The sequence below is a fragment of the Lycium barbarum genome, chromosome 2 (genome assembly GCF_019175385.1).
Source record: "Lycium barbarum isolate Lr01 chromosome 2, ASM1917538v2, whole genome shotgun sequence".
Classification (NCBI taxonomy): Eukaryota; Viridiplantae; Streptophyta; class Magnoliopsida; order Solanales; family Solanaceae; genus Lycium; species Lycium barbarum.
The window spans coordinates 28719206-28741650 of record NC_083338.1 but is presented as its reverse complement, the minus strand read 5'-3'; positions in this window follow the sequence as shown (position 1 = coordinate 28741650).

Sequence of the window (22445 nt, the reverse complement as noted above, 5' to 3'; positions counted from 1 at the left end):
TCATATGGTTTTGATGCGTATCTATGATGTTCGAAGTTCGGTTGATATGTTTCCGAATGGCATTCGAGAGATAATTGATATATTTTGATACGTACATATGGTTCCAAAAGCTCTATCTGATTTTATCCATAGCGATATTCGAAAGGTACCTAACATGATTGTTGCTTTGATTTTCAAAAAATGGCTTCTGAAACGTTCGTAGAAGGTTCTGTACTTCAAACGCTCATAACTTTCTTATACTAAGTCGGATTGACCCGAAACTTGTTTCTGAGCCTTCAGGTGTCGGTAAGTATACTTGTCTATCGAGTCTTGATTTATATGCATATAGTTTCTCACCACTCCGCTCGTGCACGCCTCACTATGACTTTCAACGAGTCCCGGGTCGGGTATGTTATCGTGCGCACTTCACTGCATAGTTCACCGAGTCCCTCATTAGAGGGCCGGGTACGGTATATGTATATGATGAGATGATAAGATGATGATATGTTACGGTGGCCAGGAGGGCATATGATGATTTGATTCACCGAGTCCCTCACTAGAGGGCCGGGTACGGTATGTATATATGTATATGCATGATGATATGATGGCATACTGATATGATGATATGACATCATTCACCGAGTCCCTCACTAGAGGGTCGGGTACGGTATATATATGATATATGATGTTGACATGCATGCCTCTATTCACCGAGTCCCTCACTAGAGGGTCGGGTACGGTATACGTATACCTATGTTCATTGTGATGTGATGACATGATTTTATTCACCGAGTCCCATAATGGGCCGGGTACGCTATGTGGTATTGGTATGTTTGGTTCTGTCTCGTACTGTACAGGTACAGCGGTTTCTTTGTTATCACACTTGACTTTTGGAATCTCTACTTCTGTTATGATCTTTTCAGTTGAATTTCATGCCTTACATACTCAATACATATTCCGTACTGACCCCCTCTTCTTCGGGGACTGCGTTTCATGCCCGCAGGTACAGACGTTCACGTGAGTGACCCGACAGCTTAGGCTATCCATTCTGCTGCTTTGGAGTGCTCCCTTGTCCTGGAGCCTACATTTTGGTACAGACTCTTCCGTTGTATATACGTATGTATATATTCAGGGGTACGGCGGGGCCCTGTCCCGTCATATGATTCTGTTGTCTTTGTTAGAGGCCTGTAGACATGTATGTGGGTCATGGGTCGTTATTGTTCGGTTATGTCTGTGTGGTATGCGTCCTAAGCGGTTCCAGTTGCTATGATAGCCTTAACGGCTTGTGCGTATGTATATGTATGTATATGTTTTTGGGCGATATGTCTTTCAACGGCCTTGGTGGCTTCTGTATGATATGCTTGTTATATGTGACCGCTTAAGACGACATCTGCTCTTAGTATCTGCATAAATTCAAGTATGTTGAGAATGGATAAGTCGTTGGTATGCTGATTTGGTAAGTAAGTGTGTATGGGTGTCCAGCTCGGGCACTAGTCACGGCCCACGGGGTTGGGTCGTGACACAACCAACAACAACAACATCAATACCAACATCAATAACATCATGGCCAACACCAATATGTACTATAAAATAGCCCACACGCTGTTTTCCAACTTAACTAACCAACTTACTACACAATTATTTAACGACTTTGTCTCCGCGAATAAACCTTAAATAATACCAAAAGAGAAAGATTCATACCTTTTTTCTTGTTAAGACAGCAATATCCACGCTAAAATCCACCGCAAAACAATACTAGAATCACAACCATGCGTTACTCGGCCCTAAACCACTACTCCACTACCTGAAAATTGCTCACTCTTTTATTCCCTCTCTCTCCCTCTCTTCAAATTTCTGGAATTTTATGGGAAAATATGATGAACAAAAGGGGTTATTACCCTTTATATAGGGGTCAAATTCGGGGTCACTGTAGCATTACTGTAGCACGCGTTTCTGCTCTGTCATCCAAACTTGTAACGTCCATAATTCTCTACTCCGATGTTCTATCGACGAGCGGATTGTTGCGTTGGATACTAGACTCGACGAACCTCATTTTAGGCTTTTGTTTCACTTCAAAACACTTCATATGCTAAGAGATATTCATCCCTCAATTTGGACAAAAATTTTCACATGAAACTTTACCCATTTCCTTATAAAACCTTCCGGTATACCTTATATACATCCTTCACTCATTAAATGTACTTCATAATGCTTTCTTATATTTCGAAGTGGTTTTACTTAACCATAACTCAACGTACTTACATTTCAGATTTGATAAATGCTTCTTCGAAGATACGGGGTGTAACATCCTTCCCCCCTTAAAAACATTCGTCCTCGAATGTTGTAGTGCTCCGATCCTCAAGATCCTCATTTAATTTTTGTTCGATTAGCACATACTTATACTATAATTTGGTCGGTTTCATCCTGTTCTCTCTTAGCTCGTCATCAAATACATTTGTGAGTCGTACTGTCCTCAATCCTCAAGTATACAAGTCAGCTAGTACTGCGTTCTCATTCTATCTTCCTTTGTGTAGTTTAACTAGCCACGCCACGGCTACTCGCCGTCCTGCGAGCGTCCTTCCTCTTCGTTCCTCGTTTCTTTATTAACGGATAACTCCCTTGCTCGAATACAACACTTTCCTTTGTTGACTCCTCTGATGCTATCTTGGCTATCCCTACTTGTACTTGCTGAGCTTATATACGTGCTAGACTATCCCCTCGTAATTCAACATCCAAGCTTTCCGATTCATCATAATTTTTTTTATACTAATGTCCTATTGCTTGTTCAGCGTTACTCTGCTACTGACAGATCCTCACTCTTAATGGTTGCGTTTCTTCAACTATCCATTTTCATTCCTTTCCATGATCAGTTATAACCATATCCTCAATACGATTTTTTAAATATGTACATTCCTAATGTTCCATCACCATCTCTATTATTCCTCGTAGCAAGATTATATATTGCGATGAACCAATAATCATAGTTCGAACCGGTCTATAGCTCACAATATCTTCGAGTTCGTATCAAAACTCTCCATTTAATTCCTTTTCCTCAAATTTTGCAATATAACTTATAATTATAAAGTTAGGGAAATTCTCACTTTACCATAGCTTCTTTTCCAACATCAGTATGGTATACTTACCCTTGACTTCCTCATTCCATTGATCACTTAGTTAGCTGTCATTCCTGTTGGCTTTCCGGTGTGCCCATTCCCATCTGTGGGGCATAACCTTACGCTGATGGTTCATGTAATTCTATAATACATACCCTTATGCTCAGTATAATTAGTGACTCGTGATATACTTTCTAATTTCTGGTGATGCTGCTGCCTTTCTATCTGCACCCCCATCGTTCTTTCTCTTTTTAGAGATCGCCACACCGCTTATCGTTACTCCCTTGTTAAGATTCTCATATTTTTCCTTCAATATCAAGATTTTCTTCCGTTGTAACCCGAAGTGTCCTTTGTACTCATCATCCATTTCATCATTTTCTTTGTTGTTAGCTTGCAGAGCTTTCCTACTCTCTTTATTACTCTTTAGGATACGTCACTGCCTATTTAGGTGCGGCACAAACTTCCCTGGTCTAGAAATATCATATCTCACGTCCGTATAAAGTATTCTCTTTATCCATTTTAATTCCTTTTCAAATCTGCTTTATGGCACAGTTATCTTTAATTTGTTCCTACTCCCTCTTAATGAATTCTTGATATGCCACTACGTCCTGAATTTTGGCCTCCTTAAGCTAACCTCTTTCTTTCCTTGGACTTTTGACAATGCCATACCTCGTTTCAGGACTAGATCTGCTCTTCCCCCCCTTTTAAGGGTGTTCTTATACACTAGTAACTCCCGAGTATCAGTAGTCATCGGCCTACCCTAACGATCCTCCGACTCTTTTGGTCTCTTATTGTCACGACCCAGCCCTGTGGGCCATGACTAGTGCCCGAGCTGGACACTCGTATACGTACCTGTTAGATATAGGCAAACTGGACCTAAGAATAATATGGAAACATGCAAAAGAACTTCAAAGGTTCATAACGTCGTCATATATATATCCCGATAACCTGCTCCTGAGGAGTCACAACTAATTAAGACATAATATGATACGCAAGCAGACAAGGCTGCCACTACATATCAATACCATACGCAGGCCGACAAGGCTGCCACTACAGACGAACATATCCATAGCACATCGTATAGACACAGCTGAACAAAACTTATACACAACCCACACATATGTCTACAGGCCTCTAAGAGTATCGATAGTAAAATATGACGGGACAGGGCCCCGCCGTACCCCTGGATAAACATATATATGCATCAAAAGATTTGTACCAAAAGTCTAGGCTTCGGAACAATAGAGCTCTCCAAGACAGTTGAGTAGAAATCCTAAGCTTGAGGATCGCCAAATAGAGTATCTGTATCTGCGGGCATAAAATGCATCCCCCCAAAGAAAGGGGGTCAGTACGAGATATGTACTGAGTATATAAAGGATGAAATACAATAAAGAGGATCATGACTGAAATAGAGATCACAAGAGACAAGTATGACATTCAAAATACCAATACACTTGCCTTATGAAATGTAAATCATGCATATCAATATCATATATCATACCCGGCCCATTATGGGACTCGGTGAATAAAGTCATCACATGTCATCCTTGGCGCCATAATCACATTATCATATCATCATATCATCACATCATCATATCATATATATATATATATATAAATATATATATATATATATACCGTACTCGGCCCTCTAGTGAGGGACTCAGTGAACAATGCAGTGAAACTGTGCATGAAAACATACCCGGCCCGGGACTCGGTGAATGATATATTGAGGCATGCATGAGCAGAGTAGTGAAGAACCATATGCAAACTAAATCACCTCTGAGACTCGATGGAATAATCAAAATGAGCAATCATTTGTTAATCAAGACAACAGTTATATCAAGTACCCTTTGAATATCACTATGGATTATATCACAATAGGATGTCTGGAATTATAGACATGTATCAAGACACAATGAAATAGCTTCTGGAAATCAAGAACAGTGGCTCTAAGAATAGGAATTTCTTTGGAGTTATACATATGTGGTCTGTTTGTTTAATAAAGATCATGCTAAAAAGAAGGAAGGGTTAGCTTTACATACCTTAAGTCGCCAAAACGAACCAACAATGAACTCGTTAATGCTTACGCCAATCCTATAACAAGGGAATGCGTATATGAACTTAGATGACACTAGTATATGATGTATATCAAATGGTAATTCAATTCTAAAATGAAACGGGCAGCGTTTCCCCTATTTTTTATTCACTATAATGTAACCAGCAGCCCGCAACAACAACAACAACCTCATTTAAGTCCCTTTGAATTAAGGTCATCCATATACAAGGGTATACGTCAAACAGCCCAATATACACTTCGTATACGATACGTTATAATCTTGTTTCCTTCCAAATTTATAAGCCAAATCAACAATAACACGACAACAACACCAATTACTCATACAAAAGAAAACTGTCTTAATATCACAATAAGTTCTAAAATAACCCATCAACTTACAACAAGAACGGCTCCTAACCTCATGAACGTCTAATCCAATTCATATTTCAACAATTCCATATAAACCACTACAACTTTAATTACCATGATTCCTTAAATTTTAACACACTACCAACGACGCCAACAACAATCAAACTCGATTAAATTGAAGCAACTCCAATTCAGCCCAACTTACAATACCAACGAATTCATGCAATTTTCTTGCTTCCAATTTCGTCTAATATAATTTAATCTCTCCATTACAACATCATTGACTCCAAGGTTAGGAAGAAAGTAACTGGAAACGGATACGCACCAAAAGGTTAATGACATTGCTAGACATAAAGGACAGAGGTATGTCAGAATGAAAAAAAAAACAGAGAGACTTATTAGCTCGGGGCCAGAGTTTGGGGTATGTTGGCATATCGTGAAGGTTACGAAAAGACGTAGAAATAAATTTACAATAAGGGTACCATGAGGTAGATACAGGGAGAAAATATGGAAGACACCTGGAGAGGTTAACAAAAATAAAGAGGACAGCCCGAAATGGCACCATATGAGGCTCTGTATGGCGGGAAGTACAGGTCACTGATCGGTTAGTTCGATGTTGACAAAACTAAGTTGATTGTCCCGGACATGATTCAACAAGCGGTAGGTAAGGTGAAGCCATGCGGGAACAACCAATAATCATACTGGATCGTCAGGTGAAAAGACTGCGTACCAAAGACGTGGTTCCGGTTAAGGTATTGTGGTGAAACAATAATAGAGAGGAGATGACCTGGGAAGCCGAAAGAAGAGATGAAGAGGAAGTATTCCTAATTATCTCCTACGCCTACAAGCAATCTAAGCTTCTAAGACAGGCATGTTAAATGACCGTATGTGACTACCGCAAAGGAGACCTCCCCGAAGTATTATAATACCCCATGAGACTAATTCAACATTCGAGGACGAATGTTCTAAAGGGGGGAAGGATGTTATATCCCGTATTTTGTACATTCGGATGATTCAAGATAATTGCGGGAAGTTCACAGCAAGGTTATAATTTTGATCTTGTTTAACAAACAAGTTGCTTATGAAAATTTTGATGTGGAAATATTAAGAATGGCTAGGGGTAAAAAGATAAATTCGCAAGATGACTTATAAAAATATGGAGGAAGGCTAAGGGAAAATTTGGAATTTGGAAAATAAATTTTCATGAATTGCATAACAAAAAAAAAAGAGTGGGCTTGAAAAAGGGGCCAAGTGGCCGGCAAAATGAAGTGGGCCAAGGCCCACATGGGAGCCCAACATTGATACATAAAAGATGATAATTGGAGCACATTTCTCATCTTTTCCATTTAGAATTTTCAAGAAACTTGGAGAAGACCCAAACACAAGGGCCATTCGGCCAAGCAAGCAAAAATTGAAGCCTTCAATTTTGATCCAAAAAAATATATTCTTCTAGTATTCCCACTAATTTGAAGGTCCTCTTTAACGTGGTATAATTGTTGGAGCAAGTAGACCTCTCTTTGTTGCAAGTTCATAATCATAGCCAAGTGAGAAGTTAAGGGAAAAAGGTAAGAATTAATCCTCTTTTATATGTTATGGATGGTTGTGTATGTTGTAGTGTGTAGAAATGAGTGAAATTTATGAAAATATGGATATATGTTGGGGCCGTGTGGTTGTCGTATGGTATGGAACAGAATGAATCAATTTTTCTTAAGTATTTTGGTTGTTGTTGTAATGGAATCTATGATGGAAATGAAAGTTTAATGTTTCTAGTTGAAGTTGTAAGTGTTGGAGAGTTGTTTAGAAGCTAATGTGATGTTAAAAGCCATTTCTTGTATTTATGGAAAACAATGTTGTTAGTGTGTGAATTGTTGGTGGAGTTCATGAAGTTGAAGGAAGGAAATGTGTTGTTATTGTTCTTGTTGAATTTGGAAGGTTTCGGATGAAATAGAGTATTGGTTGAATTGTTTAGAATATTGTACGGATTGTTTGAATGGTTGCGGATTAGTACTTGAATATGTAAGCAATTATGAATTGAACGTAAATGAAACGCCGTCGATGTTTGTAGAAAGAAGTTGCTAACGTTAGTATGCTTTTTGAATTGATTGTGGATATTGCTAGAATAACTGTTGGTATTGTTGTTGATAATTTGGCCGAGTTAAATTCTCGGATTTGTTGTTGATGATTTAGCCGATGTGGATTCTCGGGGATGGTTGTATTTACAGGGGAAATGCTACCGAAATTTCTGTAAATAAAGTGTTGGTTGAAGATTGAACTTTAAAGTATCTATAGCTAATGTTTGGTATACATTAATATTGTTGTAGATCTTGCGAAGCCAAAGACTTAAGTTTGGATTAGCGTAGAAAGCGGGCAAGGTATGTAAGGCTTACCCTTTCTTTCTTTTGGCATGATCTTTATGATACGAACAAATGACGTATATGTATGATTTCAAAGAAATTCCTATTCTTAGAGCGACTAGGATGGCTAATATCCTTGATATCCATAAGCTGTTCATATGGTTTTGATGCGTATCTATGATGTTCGAAGTTCGGTTGATATGTTTCCGAATGGCATTCGAGAGATAATTGATATATTTTGATACGTACATATGGTTCCAAAAGCTCTATCTGATTTTATCCATAGCGATATTCGAAAGGTACCTAACATGATTGTTGCTTTGATTTTCAAAAAATGGCTTCTGAAACGTTCGTAGAAGGTTCTGTACTTCAAACGCTCATAACTTTCTTATACTAAGTCGGATTGACCCGAAACTTGTTTCTGAGCCTTCAGGTGTCGGTAAGTATACTTGTCTATCGAGTCTTGATTTATATGCATATAGTTTCTCACCACTCCGCTCGTGCACGCCTCACTATGACTTTCAACGAGTCCCGGGTCGGGTATGTTATCGTGCGCACTTCACTGCATAGTTCACCGAGTCCCTCATTAGAGGGCCGGGTACGGTATATGTATATGATGAGATGATAAGATGATGATATGTTACGGTGGCCAGGAGGGCATATGATGATTTGATTCACCGAGTCCCTCACTAGAGGGCCGGGTACGGTATGTATATATGTATATGCATGATGATATGATGGCATACTGATATGATGATATGACTTCATTCACCGAGTCCCTCACTAGAGGGTCGGGTACGGTATATATATGATATATGATGTTGACATGCATGCCTCTATTCACCGAGTCCCTCACTAGAGGGTCGGGTACGGTATACGTATACCTATGTTCATTGTGATGTGATGACATGATTTTATTCACCGAGTCCCATAATGGGCCGGGTACGCTATGTGGTATTGGTATGTTTGGTTCTGTCTCGTACTGTACAGGTACAGCGGTTTCTTTGTTATCACACTTGACTTTTGGAATCTCTACTTCTGTTATGATCTTTTCAGTTGAATTTCATGCCTTACATACTCAATACATATTCCGTACTGACCCCCTCTTCTTCGGGGGCTGCGTTTCATGCCCGCAGGTACAGACGTTCACGTGAGTGACCCGACAGCTTAGGCTATCCATTCTGCTGCTTTGGAGTGCTCCCTTGTCCTGGAGCCTACATTTTGGTACAGACTCTTCCGTTGTATATACGTATGTATATATTCAGGGGTACGGCGGGGCCCTGTCCCGTCATATGATTCTGTTGTCTTTGTTAGAGGCCTGTAGACATGTATGTGGGTCATGGGTCGTTATTGTTCGGTTATGTCTGTGTGGTATGCGTCCTAAGCGGTTCCAGTTGCTATGATAGCCTTAACGGCTTGTGCGTATGTATATGTATGTATATGTTTTTGGGCGATATGTCTTTCAACGGCCTTGGTGGCTTCTGTATGATATGCTTGTTATATGTGACCGCTTAAGACGACATCTGCTCTTAGTATCTGCATAAATTCAAGTATGTTGAGAATGGATAAGTCGTTGGTATGCTGATTTGGTAAGTAAGTGTGTATGGGTGTCCAGCTCGGGCACTAGTCACGGCCCACGGGGTTGGGTCGTGACACAACCAACAACAACAACATCAATACCAACATCAATAACATCATGGCCAACACCAATATGTACTATAAAATAGCCCACACGCTGTTTTCCAACTTAACTAACCAACTTACTACACAATTATTTAACGACTTTGTCTCCGCGAATAAACCTTAAATAATACCAAAAGAGAAAGATTCATACCTTTTTTCTTGTTAAGACAGCAATATCCACGCTAAAATCCACCGCAAAACAATACTAGAATCACAACCATGCGTTACTCGGCCCTAAACCACTACTCCACTACCTGAAAATTGCTCACTCTTTTATTCCCTCTCTCTCCCTCTCTTCAAATTTCTGGAATTTTATGGGAAAATATGATGAACAAAAGGGGTTATTACCCTTTATATAGGGGTCAAATTCGGGGTCACTGTAGCATTACTGTAGCACGCGTTTCTGCTCTGTCATCCAAACTTGTAACGTCCATAATTCTCTACTCCGATGTTCTATCGACGAGCGGATTGTTGCGTTGGATACTAGACTCGACGAACCTCATTTTAGGCTTTTGTTTCACTTCAAAACACTTCATATGCTAAGAGATATTCATCCCTCAATTTGGACAAAAATTTTCACATGAAACTTTACCCATTTCCTTATAAAACCTTCCGGTATACCTTATATACATCCTTCACTCATTAAATGTACTTCATAATGCTTTCTTATATTTCGAAGTGGTTTTACTTAACCATAACTCAACGTACTTACATTTCAGATTTGATAAATGCTTCTTCGAAGATACGGGGTGTAACATCCTTCCCCCCTTAAAAACATTCGTCCTCGAATGTTGTAGTGCTCCGATCCTCAAGATCCTCATTTAATTTTTGTTCGATTAGCACATACTTATACTATAATTTGGTCGGTTTCATCCTGTTCTCTCTTAGCTCGTCATCAAATACATTTGTGAGTCGTACTGTCCTCAATCCTCAAGTATACAAGTCAGCTAGTACTGCGTTCTCATTCTATCTTCCTTTGTGTAGTTTAACTAGCCACGCCACGGCTACTCGCCGTCCTGCGAGCGTCCTTCCTCTTCGTTCCTCGTTTCTTTATTAACGGATAACTCCCTTGCTCGAATACAACACTTTCCTTTGTTGACTCCTCTGATGCTATCTTGGCTATCCCTACTTGTACTTGCTGAGCTTATATACGTGCTAGACTATCCCCTCATAATTCAACATCCAAGCTTTCCGATTCATCATAATTTTTTTTATACTAATGTCCTATTGCTTGTTCAGCGTTACTCTGCTACTGACAGATCCTCACTCTTAATGGTTGCGTTTCTTCAACTATCCATTTTCATTCCTTTCCATGATCAGTTATAACCATATCCTCAATACGATTTTTTAAATATGTACATTCCTAATGTTCCATCACCATCTCTATTATTCCTCGTAGCAAGATTATATATTGCGATGAACCAATAATCATAGTTCGAACCGGTCTATAGCTCACAATATCTTCGAGTTCGTATCAAAACTCTCCATTTAATTCCTTTTCCTCAAATTTTGCAATATAACTTATAATTATAAAGTTAGGGAAATTCTCACTTTACCATAGCTTCTTTTCCAACATCAGTATGGTATACTTACCCTTGACTTCCTCATTCCATTGATCACTTAGTTAGCTGTCATTCCTGTTGGCTTTCCGGTGTGCCCATTCCCATCTGTGGGGCATAACCTTACGTTGATGGTTCATGTAATTCTATAATACATACCCTTATGCTCAGTATAATTAGTGACTCGTGATATACTTTCTAATTTCTGGTGATGCTGCTGCCTTTCTATCTGCACCCCCATCGTTCTTTCTCTTTTTAGAGATCGCCACACCGCTTATCGTTACTCCCTTGTTAAGATTCTCATATTTTTCCTTCAATATCAAGATTTTCTTCCGTTGTAACCCGAAGTGTCCTTTGTACTCATCATCCATTTCATCATTTTCTTTGTTGTTAGCTTGCAGAGCTTTCCTACTCTCTTTATTACTCTTTAGGATACGTCACTGCCTATTTAGGTGCGGCACAAACTTCCCTGGTCTAGAAATATCATATCTCACGTCCGTATAAAGTATTCTCTTTATCCATTTTAATTCCTTTTCAAATCTGCTTTATGGCACGGTTATCTTTAATTTGTTCCTACTCCCTCTTAATGAATTCTTGATATGCCACTACGTCCTGAATTTTGGCCTCCTTAAGCTAACCTCTTTCTTTCCTTGGACTTTTGACAATGCCATACCTCGTTTCAGGACTAGATCTGCTCTTCCCCCCCTTTTAAGGGTGTTCTTATACACTAGTAACTCCCGAGTATCAGTAGTCATCGGCCTACCCTAACGATCCTCCGACTCTTTTGGTCTCTTATTGTCACGACCCAGCCCTGTGGGCCATGACTAGTGCCCGAGCTGGACACTCGTATACGTACCTGTTAGATATAGGCAAACTGGACCTAAGAATAATATGGAAACATGCAAAAGAACTTCAAAGGTTCATAACGTCGTCATATATATATCCCGATAACCTGCTCCTGAGGAGTCACAACTAATTAAGACATAATATGATACGCAAGCAGACAAGGCTGCCACTACATATCAATACCATACGCAGGCCGACAAGGCTGCCACTACAGACGAACATATCCATAGCACATCGTATAGACACAGCTGAACAAAACTTATACACAACCCACACATATGTCTACAGGCCTCTAAGAGTATCGATAGTAAAATATGACGGGACAGGGCCCCGCCGTACCCCTGGATAAACATATATATGCATCAAAAGATTTGTACCAAAAGTCTAGGCTTCGGAACAATAGAGCTCTCCAAGACAGTTGAGTAGAAATCCTAAGCTTGAGGATCGCCAAATAGAGTATCTGTATCTGCGGGCATAAAATGCATCCCCCCAAAGAAAGGGGGTCAGTACGAGATATGTACTGAGTATATAAAGGATGAAATACAATAAAGAGGATCATGACTGAAATAGAGATCACAAGAGACAAGTATGACATTCAAAATACCAATACACTTGCCTTATGAAATGTAAATCATGCATATCAATATCATATATCATACCCGGCCCATTATGGGACTCGGTGAATAAAGTCATCACATGTCATCCTTGGCGCCATAATCACATTATCATATCATCATATCATCACATCATCATATCATATATATATATATATATATAAATATATATATATATATATACCGTACTCGGCCCTCTAGTGAGGGACTCAGTGAACAATGCAGTGAAACTGTGCATGAAAACATACCCGGCCCGGGACTCGGTGAATGATATATTGAGGCATGCATGAGCAGAGTAGTGAAGAACCATATGCAAACTAAATCACCTCTGAGACTCGATGGAATAATCAAAATGAGCAATCATTTGTTAATCAAGACAACAGTTATATCAAGTACCCTTTGAATATCACTATGGATTATATCACAATAGGATGTCTGGAATTATAGACATGTATCAAGACACAATGAAATAGCTTCTGGAAATCAAGAACAGTGGCTCTAAGAATAGGAATTTCTTTGGAGTTATACATATGTGGTCTGTTTGTTTAATAAAGATCATGCTAAAAAGAAGGAAGGGTTAGCTTTACATACCTTAAGTCGCCAAAACGAACCAACAATGAACTCGTTAATGCTTACGCCAATCCTATAACAAGGGAATGCGTATATGAACTTAGATGACACTAGTATATGATGTATATCAAATGGTAATTCAATTCTAAAATGAAACGGGCAGCGTTTCCCCTATTTTTTATTCACTATAATGTAACCAGCAGCCCGCAACAACAACAACAACCTCATTTAAGTCCCTTTGAATTAAGGTCATCCATATACAAGGGTATACGTCAAACAGCCCAATATACACTTCGTATACGATACGTTATAATCTTGTTTCCTTCCAAATTTATAAGCCAAATCAACAATAACACGACAACAACACCAATTACTCATACAAAAGAAAACTGTCTTAATATCACAATAAGTTCTAAAATAACCCATCAACTTACAACAAGAACGGCTCCTAACCTCATGAACGTCTAATCCAATTCATATTTCAACAATTCCATATAAACCACTACAACTTTAATTACCATGATTCCTTAAATTTTAACACACTACCAACGACGCCAACAACAATCAAACTCGATTAAATTGAAGCAACTCCAATTCAGCCCAACTTACAATACCAACGAATTCATGCAATTTTCTTGCTTCCAATTTCGTCTAATATAATTTAATCTCTCCATTACAACATCATTGACTCCAAGGTTAGGAAGAAAGTAACTGGAAACGGATACGCACCAAAAGGTTAATGACATTGCTAGACATAAAGGACAGAGGTATGTCAGAATGAAAAAAAAAACAGAGAGACTTATTAGCTCGGGGCCAGAGTTTGGGGTATGTTGGCATATCGTGAAGGTTACGAAAAGACATAGAAATAAATTTACAATAAGGGTACCATGAGGTAGATACAGGGAGAAAATATGGAAGACACCTGGAGAGGTTAACAAAAATAAAGAGGACAGCCCGAAATGGCACCATATGAGGCTCTGTATGGCGGGAAGTACAGGTCACTGATCGGTTAGTTCGATGTTGACAAAACTAAGTTGATTGTCCCAGACATGATTCAACAAGCGGTAGGTAAGGTGAAGCCATGCGGGAACAACCAATAATCATACTGGATTGTCAGGTGAAAAGACTGCGTACCAAAGACGTGGTTCCGGTTAAGGTATTGTGGTGAAACAATAATAGAGAGGAGATGACCTGGGAAGCCGAAAGAAGAGATGAAGAGGAAGTATTCCTAATTATCTCCTACGCCTACAAGCAATCTAAGCTTCTAAGACAGGCATGTTAAATGACCGTATGTGACTACCGCAAAGGAGACCTCCCCGAAGTATTATAATACCCCATGAGACTAATTCAACATTCGAGGACGAATGTTCTAAAGGGGGGAAGGATGTTATATCCCGTATTTTGTACATTCGGATGATTCAAGATAATTGCGGGAAGTTCACAGCAAGGTTATAATTTTGATCTTGTTTAACAAACAAGTTGCTTATGAAAATTTTGATGTGGAAATATTAAGAATGGCTAGGGGTAAAAAGAGAAATTCTCAAGATGACTTATAAAAATATGGAGGAAGGCTAAGGGAAAATTTGGAATTTGGAAAATAAATTTTCATGAATTGCATAACAAAAAAAAAAGAGTGGGCTTGAAAAAGGGGCCAAGTGGCCGGCAAAATGAAGTGGGCCAAGGCCCACATGGGAGCCCAACATTGATACATAAAAGATGATAATTGGAGCACATTTCTCATCTTTTCCATTTAGAATTTTCAAGAAACTTGGAGAAGACCCAAACACAAGGGCCATTCGGCCAAGCAAGCAAAAATTGAAGCCTTCAATTTTGATCCAAAAAAATATATTCTTCTAGTATTCCCACTAATTTGAAGGTCCTCTTTAACGTGGTATAATTGTTGGAGCAAGTAGACCTCTCTTTGTTGCAAGTTCATAATCATAGCCAAGTGAGAAGTTAAGGGAAAAAGGTAAGAATTAATCCTCTTTTATATGTTATGGATGGTTGTGTATGTTGTAGTGTGTAGAAATGAGTGAAATTTATGAAAATATGGATATATGTTGGGGCCGTGTGGTTGTCGTATGGTATGGAACAGAATGAATCAATTTTTCTTAAGTATTTTGGTTGTTGTTGTAATGGAATCTATGATGGAAATGAAAGTTTAATGTTTCTAGTTGAAGTTGTAAGTGTTGGAGAGTTGTTTAGAAGCTAATGTGATGTTAAAAGCCATTTCTTGTATTTATGGAAAACAATGTTGTTAGTGTGTGAATTGTTGGTGGAGTTCATGAAGTTGAAGGAAGGAAATGTGTTGTTATTGTTCTTGTTGAATTTGGAAGGTTTCGGATGAAATAGAGTATTGGTTGAATTGTTTAGAATATTGTACGGATTGTTTGAATGGTTGCGGATTAGTACTTGAATATGTAAGCAATTATGAATTGAACGTAAATGAAACGCCGTCGATGTTTGTAGAAAGAAGTTGCTAACGTTAGTATGCTTTTTGAATTGATTGTGGATATTGCTAGAATAACTGTTGGTATTGTTGTTGATAATTTGGCCGAGTTAAATTCTCGGATTTGTTGTTGATGATTTAGCCGATGTGGATTCTCGGGGATGGTTGTATTTACAGGGGAAATGCTACCGAAATTTCTGTAAATAAAGTGTTGGTTGAAGATTGAACTTTAAAGTATCTATAGCTAATGTTTGGTATACATTAATATTGTTGTAGATCTTGCGAAGCCAAAGACTTATGTTTGGATTAGCGTAGAAAGCGGGCAAGGTATGTAAGGCTTACCCTTTCTTTCTTTTGGCATGATCTTTATGAAACGAACAAATGACGTATATGTATGATTTCAAAGAAATTCCTATTCTTAGAGCGACTAGGATGGCTAATATCCTTGATATCCATAAGCTGTTCATATGGTTTTGATGCGTATCTATGATGTTCGAAGTTCGGTTGATATGTTTCCGAATGGCATTCGAGAGATAATTGATATATTTTGATACGTACATATGGTTCCAAAAGCTCTATCTGATTTTATCCATAGCGATATTCGAAAGGTACCTAACATGATTGTTGCTTTGATTTTCAAAAAATGGCTTCTGAAACGTTCGTAGAAGGTTCTGTACTTCAAACGCTCATAACTTTCTTATACTAAGTCGGATTGACCCGAAACTTGTTTCTGAGCCTTCAGGTGTCGGTAAGTATACTTGTCTATCGAGTCTTGATTTATATGCATATAGTTTCTCACCACTCCGCTCGTGCACGCCTCACTATGACTTTCAACGAGTCCCGGGTCGGGTATGTTATCGTGCGCACTTCACTGCATAGTTCACCGAGTCCCTCATTAGAGGGCCGGGTACGGTATATGTATATGATGAGATGATAAGATGATGATATGTTACGGTGGCCAGGAGGGCATATGATGATTTGATTCACCGAGTCCCTCACTAGAGGGTCGGGTACGGTATGTATATATGTATATGCATGATGATATGATGGCATACTGATATGATGATATGACTTCATTCACCGAGTCCCTCACTAGAGGGTCGGGTACGGTATATATATGATATATGATGTTGACATGCATGCCTCTATTCACCGAGTCCCTCACTAGAGGGTCGGGTACGGTATACGTATACCTATGTTCATTGTGATGTGATGACATGATTTTATTCACCGAGTCCCATAATGGGCCGGGTACGCTATGTGGTATTGGTATGTTTGGTTCTGTCTCGTACTGTACAGGTACAGCGGTTTCTTTGTTATCACACTTGACTTTTGGAATCTCTACTTCTGTTATGATCTTTTCAGTTGAATTTCATGCCTTACATACTCAATACATATTCCGTACTGACCCCCTCTTCTTCGGGGGCTGCGTTTCATGCCCGCAGGTACAGACGTTCACGTGAGTGACCCGACAGCTTAGGCTATCCATTCTGCTGCTTTGGAGTGCTCCCTTGTCCTGGAGCCTACATTTTGGTACAGACTCTTCCGTTGTATATACGTATGTATATATTCAGGGGTACGGCGGGGCCCTGTCCCGTCATATGATTCTGTTGTCTTTGTTAGAGGCCTGTAGACATGTATGTGGGTCATGGGTCGTTATTGTTCGGTTATGTCTGTGTGGTATGCGTCCTAAGCGGTTCCAGTTGCTATGATAGCCTTAACGGCTTGTGCGTATGTATATGTTTTTGGGCGATATGTCTTTCAACGGCCTTGGTGGCTTCTGTATGATATGCTTGTTATATGTGACCGCTTAAGACGACATCTGCTCTTAGTATCTGCATAAATTCAAGTATGTTGAGAATGGATAAGTCGTTGGTATGCTGATTTGGTAAGTAAGTGTGTATGGGTGTCCAGCTCGGGCACTAGTCACGGCCCACGGGGTTGGGTCGTGACACAACCAACAACAACAACATCAATACCAACATCAATAACATCATGGCCAACACCAATATGTACTATAAAATAGCCCACACGCTGTTTTCCAACTTAACTAACCAACTTACTACACAATTATTTAACGACTTTGTCTCCGCGAATAAACCTTAAATAATACCAAAAGAGAAAGATTCATACCTTTTTTCTTGTTAAGACAGCAATATCCACGCTAAAATCCACCGCAAAACAATACTAGAATCACAACCATGCGTTACCCGGCCCTAAACCACTACTCCACTACCTGAAAATTGCTCACTCTTTTATTCCCTCTCTCTCCCTCTCTTCAAATTTCTGGAATTTTATGGGAAAATATGATGAACAAAAGGGGTTATTACCCTTTATATAGGGGTCAAATTCGGGGTCACTGTAGCATTACTGTAGCACGCGTTTCTGCTCTGTCATCCAAACTTGTAACGTCCATAATTCTCTACTCCGATGTTCTATCGACGAGCTGATTGTTGCGTTGGATACTAGACTCGACGAACCTCATTTTAGGCTTTTGTTTCACTTCAAAACACTTCATATGCTAAGAGATATTCATCCCTCAATTTGGACAAAAATTTTCACATGAAACTTTACCCATTTCCTTATAAAACCTTCCGGTATACCTTATATACATCCTTCACTCATTAAATGTACTTCATAATGCTTTCTTATATTTCGAAGTGGTTTTACTTAACCATAACTCAACGTACTTACATTTCAGATTTGATAAATGCTTCTTCGAAGATACGGGGTGTAACATCCTTCCCCCCTTAAAAACATTCGTCCTCGAATGTTGTAGTGCTCCGATCCTCAAGATCCTCATTTAATTTTTGTTCGATTAGCACATACTTATACTATAATTTGGTCGGTTTCATCCTGTTCTCTCTTAGCTCGTCATCAAATACATTTGTGAGTCGTACTGTCCTCAATCCTCAAGTATACAAGTCAGCTAGTACTGCGTTCTCATTCTATCTTCCTTTGTGTAGTTTAACTAGCCACGCCACGGCTACTCGCCGTCCTGCGAGCGTCCTTCCTCTTCGTTCCTCGTTTCTTTATTAACGGATAACTCCCTTGCTCGAATACAACACTTTCCTTTGTTGACTCCTCTGATGCTATCTTGGCTATCCCTACTTGTACTTGCTGAGCTTATATACGTGCTAGACTATCCCCTCGTAATTCAACATCCAAGCTTTCCGATTCATCATAATTTTTTTTATACTAATGTCCTATTGCTTGTTCAGCGTTACTCTGCTACTGACAGATCCTCACTCTTAATGGTTGCGTTTCTTCAACTATCCATATTCATTCCTTTCCATGATCAGTTATAACCATATCCTCAATACGATTTTTTAAATATGTACATTCCTAATGTTCCATCACCATCTCTATTATTCCTCGTAGCAAGATTATATATTGCGATGAACCAATAATCATAGTTCGAACCGATCTATAGCTCACAATATCTTCGAGTTCGTATCAAAACTCTCCATTTAATTCCTTTTCCTCAAATTTTGCAATATAACTTATAATTATAAAGTTAGGGAAATTCTCACTTTACCATAGCTTCTTTTCCAACATCAGTATGGTATACTTACCCTTGACTTCCTCATTCCATTGATCACTTAGTTAGCTGTCATTCCTGTTGGCTTTCCGGTGTGCCCATTCCCATCTGTGGGGCATAACCTTACGCTGATGGTTCATGTAATTCTATAATACATACCCTTATGCTCAGTATAATTAGTGACTCGTGATATACTTTCTAATTTCTGGTGATGCTGCTGCCTTTCTATCTGCACCCCCATCGTTCTTTCTCTTTTTAGAGATCGCCACACCGCTTATCGTTACTCCCTTGTTAAGATTCTCATATTTGTCCTTCAATATCAAGATTTTCTTCCGTTGTAACCCGAAGTGTCCTTTGTACTCATCATCCATTTCATCATTTTCTTTGTTGTTAGCTTGCAGAGCTTTCCTACTCTCTTTATTACTCTTTAGGATACGTCACTGCCTATTTAGGTGCGGCACAAACTTCCCTGGTCTAGAAATATCATATCTCACGTCCGTATAAAGTATTCTCTTTATCCATTTTAATTCCTTTTCAAATCTGCTTTATGGCACGGTTATCTTTAATTTGTTCCTACTCCCTCTTAATGAATTCTTGATATGCCACTACGTCCTGAATTTTGGCCTCCTTAAGCTAACCTCTTTCTTTCCTTGGACTTTTGACAATGCCATACCTCGTTTCAGGACTAGATCTGCTCTTCCCCCCTTTTTAAGGGTGTTCTTATACACTAGTAACTCCCGAGTATCAGTAGTCATCGGCCTACCCTAACGATCCTCCGACTCTTTTGGTCTCTTATTGTCACGACCCAGCCCTGTGGGCCATGACTAGTGCCCGAGCTGGACACTCGTATACGTACCTGTTAGATATAGGCAAACTGGACCTAAGAATAATATGGAAACATGCAAAAGAACTTCAAAGGTTCATAACGTCGTCATATATATATCCCGATAACCTGCTCCCGAGGAGTCACAACTAATTAAGACATAATATGATACGCAAGCAGACAAGGCTGCCACTACATATCAATACCATACGCAGGCCGACAAGGCTGCCACTACAGACGAACATATCCATAGCACATCGTATAGACACAGCTGAACAAAACTTATACACAACCCACACATATGTCTACAGGCCTCTAAGAGTATCGATAGTAAAATATGACGGGACAGGGCCCCGCCGTACCCCTGGATAAACATATATATGCATCAAAAGATTTGTACCAAAAGTCTAGGCTTCGGAACAATAGAGCTCTCCAAGACAGTTGAGTAGAAATCCTAAGCTTGAGGATCGCCAAATCGAGTATCTGTATCTGCGGGCATAAAATGCATCCCCCCAAAGAAAGGGGGTCAGTACGAGATATGTACTGAGTATATAAAGGATGAAATACAATAAAGAGGATCATGACTGAAATAGAGATCACAAGAGACAAGTATGACATTCAAAATACCAATACACTTGCCTTATGAAATGTAAATCATGCATATCAATATCATATATCATACCCGGCCCATTATGGGACTCGGTGAATAAAGTCATCACATGTCATCCTTGGCGCCATAATCACATTATCATATCATCATATCATCACATCATCATATCATATATATATATATATATATATATATATATATATATATATATATACCGTACTCGGCCCTCTAGTGAGGGACTCAGTGAACAATGCAGTGAAACTGTGCATGAAAACATACCCGGCCCGGGACTCGGTGAATGATATATTGAGGCATGCATGAGCAGAGTAGTGAAGAACCATATGCAAACTAAATCACCTCTGAGACTCGATGGAATAATCAAAATGAACAATCATTTGTTAATCAAGACAGCAGTTATATCAAGTACCCTTTGAATATCACTATGGATTATATCACAATAGGATGTCTGGAATTATAGACATGTATCAAGACACAATGAAATAGCTTCTGCAAATCAAGAACAGTGGCTCTAAGAATAGGAATTTCTTTGGAGTTATACATATGTGGTCTGTTTGTTTCATAAAGATCATGCTAAAAAGAAGGAAGGGTTAGCTTTACATACCTTAAGTCGCCAAAACGAACCAACAATGAACTCGTTAATGCTTACGCCAATCCTATAACAAGGGAATGCGTATATGAACTTAGATGACACTAGTATATGATGTATATCAAATGGTAATTCAATTCTAAAATGAAACGGGCAGCGTTTCCCCTATTTTTTATTCACTATAATGTAACCAGCAGCCCGCAACAACAACAACAACCTCATTTAAGTCCCTTTGAATTAAGGTCATCCATATACAAGGGTATACGTCAAACAGCCCAATATACATTTCGTATACGATACGTTATAATCTTGTTTCCTTCAAAATTTATAAGCCAAATCAACAATAACACGACAACAACACCAATTACTCATACAAAAGAAAATTGTCTTAATATCACAATAAGTTCTAAAATAGCCCATCAACTTACAACAAGAACGGCTCCTAACCTCATGAACGTCTAATCCAATTCATATTTCAACAATTCCATATAAACCACTACAACTTTAATTACCATGATTCCTTAAATTTTAACACACTACAAACGACGCCAACAACAATCAAACTCGATTAAATTGAAGCAACTCCAATTCAGCCCAACTTACAATACCAACGAATTCATGCAATTTTCTTGCTTCCAATTTCGTCTAATATAATTTAATCTCTCCATTACAACATCATTGACTCCAATTACATTTCAAGAAGAATAAATCTTACCTCGAATTAGTTAGGACAGATCCTACAATCACTCGCACCAATTGCACCACTTCTTCTTTTTCGATTTAAATCCAAGTTTGCTGCCTCCTTGAATGTGTAGAACACCTCTAGGGAATTAAAATTCTCTTCCTTTCAAATTATTGAACTTGGACGAGACCTTGGCAAGAATAAGTTTTTGCTCCTTTTCACCTTCTATATTTGAGTAAGAACCGAATATTTCTTAAGATTCCAAATGAAAACGTTGTTGAATTGAGAAAGCAAGGTGACCCCTTTCTTTTGGTTGCTGGCACGTTTTTTTCCTTCAATGCAATATGTGCATTTAGCAACAATGTTGAAGCAAGTTGCTTGCTCTTTTCTATAAATTGTTTCAATGTTTAATAGATTACAATGCCACCTCTTAAGCCTAATTATCATGAGGATGACAAGTGTCCCTCCCTAACTCTACCACTAGCCACCTAAGTTAATTAGTATCTTAATTTATCATGGAAATTGGAAATCCACGTGCTGCTCTTTGGACCAAATATTGGTCTTTCTCCAATATTATTTATTAATGG